The sequence below is a fragment of the Coptis chinensis genome, chromosome 4 (assembly GCF_015680905.1).
Source record: "Coptis chinensis isolate HL-2020 chromosome 4, ASM1568090v1, whole genome shotgun sequence".
Taxonomy (NCBI): domain Eukaryota; kingdom Viridiplantae; phylum Streptophyta; class Magnoliopsida; order Ranunculales; family Ranunculaceae; genus Coptis; species Coptis chinensis.
Window position 1 is genome coordinate 56998785 of NC_141459.1, and position 7656 is coordinate 57006440.

The window sequence follows — 7656 nt, forward strand, 5'->3', positions numbered from 1 at the left end:
TATATATATATATATATATATATAAATATCCACATCACATTATAGATGATGTAGAAAAAACAATCGTTGTTTTGGTTTGAGATTGCTCCATATATATATATATATATATCCACATCACATTATAGATGAAACAGTGTAGAAAACCTCATCATGCCATCATCGTTGTTTTGGTTTGAGGTTGCTCTAGCTCGAACTCTCGGAATCCCTAAAACGTTCAGAGAGAGAGAGAGAGAGAGAGAGAGAGAGAGAGAGAGAGAGAGGTATACAATCTTGTGTTAGGAGAGAACAATACTAGCGAGAATACCATTTTGTGAAGGTGAAGTGGGGCTCAGTCCATCCCGTGGAAACTTTTGTTTTGGCAAATAATGGATGGTGATATCTCGGTGTTATTACATCATGCAGTCCACCTCTGTGCACCTCTGACTGCACATGACCCCGAGAACCAATGTAAGAACAAAGCATACATATTTTCGCATACATATTTCTCTCCACCATGCCCCTACTCCTTTTTGGGTGTTAATAGGAAAGCGCATGACAGAAAAATTATCTGATTACACTATTATTAACACTGAAGAGAAGTCTGAAAAATTTATTGGAAAATTTAAGCTGAAAAATTCAAGTATTGCACGGGAAAGGGACTCACCAAACAGAGAAGTCCGAGCTCCAAAGTGAGATGGAGTCGTTCCTAAAAAGGATGCTACTTTGGCCAAAGGCGATAGTGAAAGTAAAACCCAAAATTTCAAATTTCTTTCACGGTATGTAACTTATGAAATGCCGGTTCTTGAGAGCGAACTCGGTCGGTGGTAAATTTGGCTTGTCCTTACCGCACATCAAAGCGGGGATTGCCGCGACTATCATATGCCATGGCTGCTTTTCGCCAAAGGTCTTCATTGGGCTCAGCGACTCTCATCTATAGACAAATCAACCACACGAGAAATGCTTCGAGTCATGAAATATAATGGACATATTACGAGATCGTTGTAAATGCAGGAAATGAGACCGGTGACTTAGTTACTGGAAAAGAAAAAGTAATCCTAGATGTCTAAATTCCATATAATGCTATCTTTCATAAATTCTTTCAAAAAGATTGCAATCGTGAAAGAAAATGAAAGTGTTAATTGCGATAAAGGCACCGACCTTCCATATCCATGTCGAATCTGCGGTGAGTGGGATGTATCTTCATTTGCATCTTGAACTTCCGAAGGTCTTGGCGAACAACTTTGCTTTCGGACCGAGTATCTTTGTTCGGATTCCATTAGACACTTTCTTTTCATCCATTCAAAATATTCATTTGCAATATTTTTTAAACCGAACTTCGGTGGCCCTTCTAGGCTTAATATAGTCGTACATTATTTCCTCGCCAAGAAGTGTGTGCTTGTGGTTGAGTTAGAAAATACGGTATTCTTTCCTTCCACAAGTTGAGCTCGGTACATCTGCATTGAACAACCAAGTATAGCCCATGGATCCGTGCCTCAATCGAAGTTGTCTTTACCTATAACTCCTGAAGAGAATAGAGGGGGGTTTGCTTTTGGGTCGTTGACTCGAACCTGGAACAATAATGACACTCTTAAATCAGTTTATAATGCATGACTAGACCTATAGCCCACACTATTTTTTGTCGAATTTTCAAACATACTTGCAATTGACCCACGATTGCGGATGCAAGTGCTACTCGCAATGTGTACTTCAACTTTAGAAATGTATGTGTTCCTATCTGCTATACTTCAAAACAAACCACGAGAGATTTTTGTTTTAGTCAGTCAAAGTCACTAGATTTAGCATTCATTAAAATACATCATACAGGAGAGCATGGTAACAGTTCAAAGTTACAAGTTTAGCAAGCTATACTTCCAAATTTTATTTTCTGTTTTCCAACAAACCTCCACATAAGGAGGGTTTGGGCGTTTGGCAGAGTGCCAGTTTATTAAATCCAATAAAATTGATAGTACACTTATTATACTCATTAGTGCAACAAAAGCAGCCTATCACTTAACTAAACTAACCATAGGGTGGGTAGGGGCAGCTAAGGTGAATTTGAATGTAATCTACTTGAGAATAATGCATAGTTTAGAAACCCTCTGCTCCCGGAAAACAGGATTAAACACCTACTATAGCCCAATAAAGTTGAATTCCTAGAATACAAAAAGGCAGCTCATAGTCTCATACAACATTAAAACAATAATGGCCTTATCACTAAAAGACATACTTGCGATGGCCAAGATGACTGTAAGAGTAAAAAGGTCTGCTCATACATCGAAAAAGAAAGCATTCTAATCACAATGGACTGACATATTTCATATTACGTTGTCGAAGTTCAAACACTTAATGTATACTCAAAAGGATGCTTACACTAATCGGTTAGTAGAGTAAGCGCCATTTTCGTATGCGGGGTAAAAACATAAACACTAGCTTCTTACAAAATCTTTGCTTCAAGGAATGACATACCAACTGCCTAAGAGTTCTCGGCTAATGCTTTGTCAATTGCATCCATATGTTTCCGGAGATTCTTCCACTTTACAACAAAATGAGCAAAAATAGGTGAGAAAAAATTTCGAGGATGCATTACAAAAAGAAAATAAACAAACCTGATCCATGCTTAATGAAATACCTAAAAGAAAGAAAATGTAACTATCAGTGCTTGAAGTATTTGAATGCTCAAATTAGCCAATCAATTTCTGAGCAGAAACTATGCACATATTATAATGTAAAAAAGTGGGCCGGACCATTGTGTCCACAGAATTGCAATCTTTTTAGGTTTTATTGCTTAACTTCTATCATAATCGCATCATGCAAACTTCGCTCAGCCTCCTCAATAAACTGAAATGAAAACAGAGGATGTTCATCAATGAGTAATCGTTAACACACAAGATTTATTTAGATCACACAATTACAGGTGTTGGATACGATCAGCTCCACCACGAAGAACAATTGTTGTTGTCCTACTTGATGGACGCCAACCAACGTAGCATAACCTTGAGAACTGTCCACCACTCTCCCTCCTCCTTTATCCGGGGCTTGGGACCCGGCAAAGGCAAAGACTTTCATTACTTTGCATTTGGCGGAGTTAAAAACGGGTTGTTATCTCTTCAACCTGCAAAAACAAAAAACTTTCATAATATAACATTCTTATAAACCATCTAGCCATCATACCATCATAACAAGCTATAGTGCACAAGTTTGTTATGTCATTCTTACATCTTGCAAAAAGGCTCGTACCATTACTTACAAAAACATACTCAAAAACCAAAATAGAAAAAAAGTTTGCATATCCCACACAATAGATTACTCATCTGCAACCTTGATTCAAGCCAAATCAAAGGCCCCTTTCAACAAAATCACTAAGGTCGAGCAGACCAAATTGAGGTCCATCATAAATAGGAGCATTGGGAACCAAGACTTCTGGATGTAGATCTTTTTCCCCTCCAAGGACGACTCTGCCATGGCAAATATTAGCGGTGGTAGTCATAACATATCCCCTAGCAACCGGAACACCATCTCTACCTAATAGGATAACCTTAAGAGGTGCAACTCAAGCGTTTCAGCGGGAGGGTTTGCGGAGGGTTATTTGGAGGGTTTGCAGGAGGGTTCGCGGGGAGGGTTCACGGGAGGGTTCACGGGAGGGTTCGCGAGGTTCAAACATATTCATTAAATTTGTTGAGATTTAACGGGCGAACCGAGTTGGAACCAACATCGGTTCGGGTGTTGTATCCCCACGCCTTGGCGGTTGACTATTCGACATTCCATTGTTGGTTACAAGCTTAAGCATATCGACAAAATGAAAAACAAAACTAAGATTTATATATATGATGAAAGCAATAAGTTTTATATTTAAGGCAAACTCACCATCAACACACCCTCAACTCTAGCTATGGAGGACTTCATCTCACTCATTTCACCCTTAAATTCAGAATTTGATGAAGACCTTGCTTGTGCTAACATCACCTTCGCCAATACTTATGCGTTTTAATTGCTTCTTAGAGAGGTTAGAGCTGATTCCACGAAGTCCTATTCCTTTTGTCCGCTCCTAAAACTTCGGTCAATTCGTCATTATCAAAATCAAGATGAGTTGCACTGCCCTCTCCACTTGAAGTTGCATTTTTTCTTTTCTTTTGAGCAGCCTCCACCAATTCCTATAGTGTTTTCCATGGAAATTAGTTCAAAATTAGCAAGTTAGTACAAACTTAAGGTAAATCGGTCGAGAAAAAAATTGTCTATAATAACAAAGACTTAACAAAATTATAGTTGGAACTCAAGTGAAATGCAAACTCACATAACGGGCTCGAAAGCACTCTCCAAAACAGTTCCATTACGACGTTCATGTCCCTTTCCAACTGTCTACCCGTCCATGTATCTTGTCGATTTTGTTTATTCTACATGTACATTGGTAAATAATTGTTAGCATATCGTGATCAAAATTTAAAAGTTTATGGAAAGACACCTACCATTTTATGCAACATGTTGGCATAATGATCCCGCCTCCAAGTGTATGTCGAGAATCATTCAATTTTATATTCTCACCATTCTTCGCTTTTCTTGCCATCACTTGAGTGTTCTCATATAGTACAAACCTGATTTCCCAATGATTTGGATCAATGCCATCTGGGCATGCGGCGATTTGTTCTTCCAAGGTCTCAAACTTATTCAATATATCTTTTCTCAAGACCCATTTTCCATATCTAAACTTAGTACAAAAGTTTTTTTCTGCATGTGAACGAGCTAGTGCTTGGTCAACATTTGTAACTTCAAATTCACGCTGTAAAACACAAGTTATATAGTAATGTGAATGAAGCTAAAACTCAAAATGTCTAGTATGCATTAAAAAAAAAATCAGAGGTAAACCTTACCATTAAGGCATTCCAAACCTTATCCTTGAAGTCGGGGATGTACAAGCCTCCAATCGTGTAACTAATCGGGATCTGAGCTCGAATAAGACTACCAGCACGAGTATTCCATCTGGAGGCATTATCACCAACGACAACACCATCAATATCAATCAATATAGGTAACTTCCTAACATTTTCTGATTCTTGCATGTCGCCTGAAGGTTGAGATGCCTGTGAAACTGAAGTAGAAGGCTATGATGCATGTGAGGCAGAACCAGAAGGTTGAGATGCACTAGGCTGTGGTTGACCTGATACCATTTCAAATGAAATCCTAACATATATTGCAAAATAGTCTATTAGTAGTCTGGTACTGAAAAATATAATCATGAAAGGTGAGAAAGAAGAATAAATAAAAGTATATAAACAATTCAATCCAAACAAAAGTATTTCATTACCTTATCACACATACCACCAATTTAATAAACCCCAGAGAGATACATAACAAACAAAATGAATAATAATAATAATATACACAATAAGCATACATATTAAGACCGAAACTTTAAAGCAAAAATTGTATCATAGTTTGGAAACTAAAACAATTACAATCAGGTTAAGCACTTCATCAAAGGCTTCAAATTAGGTTGGTCCTCAAGGGTAGATTGGAAAACAGTTGGTACATCGAGTGAGTCAACTCCACACGTCAATCGCCTCGGTGAATGGATGACTACCGACCAATTAGGATTTTTCAAGTCCTTCGAGTAAAACACTTGACTAGCTTCGGAAGCGAGAATGACCGACTCATCAAAGTACTGATCAACACTTTTCATCTTATTAAGATTGACCAACACCAAATTAGAGTCCGGACAGAGCTTGCAGCCATTGGTCTTGTCCTCCACCCTCACCCAATTGCAATAAAAGACTACTTGTTGAAAGTCCAGATAGTCCGGCTCTAATATTTGTTCAATAACCCCATACCACCGTCGATGCATCGACCGATTTTTGTCTTTCCTACTTGACGAAACGGCGATTGCCTCCATGCAAACACCACTATCTTGTGTGGCAACTGTTTTGATCATGCGACCTAGTAGAAAAAAGACAAAACCATTGATCTTGGTACTTTCTATACATTTTAGCTTGGTGCAATGGTCCTTCAACTAATCGCCATAAGTCACTCTTGGTGTCATTTGCAGCCAATAACTATAAAAAGACAATAGTTAGAAAGCTAATATTACTAACTTCAGATTTCCTATTTAACTAATGGATGAATTAAACAATACCTTGTTATATAACCGGACAATGAAATCTGTTTTATATCGCGACCGACTTTGCAACCCCTTTTCCTCTACCACGAGATTGTAAGGAGCGGTATTCACTACAAATCATTCATGCAATTACGCATGAGTATTTTCATGTAGAGTACTAGAGTGGGTTTAGAAACCAAATGTGTCAAAAAAAAACACACCTGTAGTAATCATCAAGCTTTTCGACGCCTAGTCCAAAACAAGACCCATCTACGTATTTGAATCCATTGTTTAACACTTAAGGTCACATCTTACCATCGAAAGCAAAGGCCCTTCATCACTATACTTTCGCCATCTTCATCCGAGAAAGGCCACACGCTTCGATTTATGATTTCCATCCGCGAATTGGGCATATACTCCATAGCATACCTAATCGACTCGTAAAACAATATACGACTCTGAATGGACCCTTCAACATATCGTTTATTCTTTGGGAATATTTTTACACTCTTTCATCGCCCTATTAGAATAAGAAATTTAAGTATACACTTTCAATTTTAAAATCCAATTATAGAAAAAGCTAGAGAAGATATTAAGGTAAAAGTAATTTACATACCGTTCAAATGGAAACATCCACCTTTTTGATGCACAGTTCCAATAAAGAAGCTTCATCGACCAAATGCACCATGAGGTGGATCCGATATCAAAAACGATGGTGGAAAATATTTTTCAAGCACGACAATGCTTACGCAACCATGTACTTGGCCTCTTGGATATGTTGCCGGACTAAGACTTTAGAGCACAACAAGTTGAAGAATAAGCTTATCGATGAATAGCTCTTCGCAGTCACGATGTTTAGGAAAAGCATGTTGAAGCAATCTGGTAGCAAATAACACATAATGACATGATAGTCATGAGATTTCATTACGAGCAAACCAGGTGGATTTAAAGTGACAATGTTGCTCAGATTTGATGAGAAACTAGAAGGAAGCTTCAAGTCCTTCAAAATTTTGCAGAAATTTAACTTCTCGTCTTTAGCTAAGACAAATGGAGCCTTCGGTTTTATTGGTTTCCCTGCGGATCGGGTCCGATTGCATCCATCGATTCATTGTGAATTCAAGATCTTCCTCATATCTTTCGCCAAGACCCTCGTATCCTTTGACTTGTCTTTTCTGGTCTAGGATGTAATTTAGTAGATGTTCATGACAACATTTTTCTCGGTATGCATCACATCAACAACATGTCGGGATTTATGAGTGGGCCAATAGGGCATATCCCAAAAATAGACCTTTTATACCAAGCCTCAGAACTTGAACATCTTCATCATCTACACTATCATCCAAATTCACATCGGATGTGCTTCTTTTGCTACCAATTGGGATTTTACCCGGCTTATACTTGATATGACTCACCTGCTACATAACTTTTTTTCTCCACTTAACCTTAGTGGAGCAATGTTCAACTCTTGATCTTAAGTCCCAAGTATTTGCGACCGAAACGGGTGACCTAACGGAAGAAAAGGGGCGATAGTTTGTGTAAACAATCTTCTTTGCATGCTCAAGATATATCGATTGAGTGTTATCTGAACA

General features: G+C 38.2%; 1 long non-coding RNA gene across 2 annotated transcripts; it reads right to left on the reverse strand.

The window, feature by feature from the left end:
• Positions 1-1671: 1671 nt before the first annotated feature.
• Positions 1672-2823, reverse strand: LOC147504119 (uncharacterized). 2 transcript variants are annotated; one of them, XR_015220342.1, is made up of 4 exons: positions 2724-2823; positions 2586-2608; positions 2446-2512; positions 1672-1717 (listed from the first exon to the last, which is right to left on the reverse strand). It is a non-coding gene; the product is annotated as an uncharacterized LOC147504119 (long non-coding RNA). The 2 variants fall into 2 exon arrangements; XR_015220341.1 differs by having other exon boundaries at positions 1675-1722.
• Between the last annotated feature and the right edge of the window lie 4833 nt (positions 2824-7656).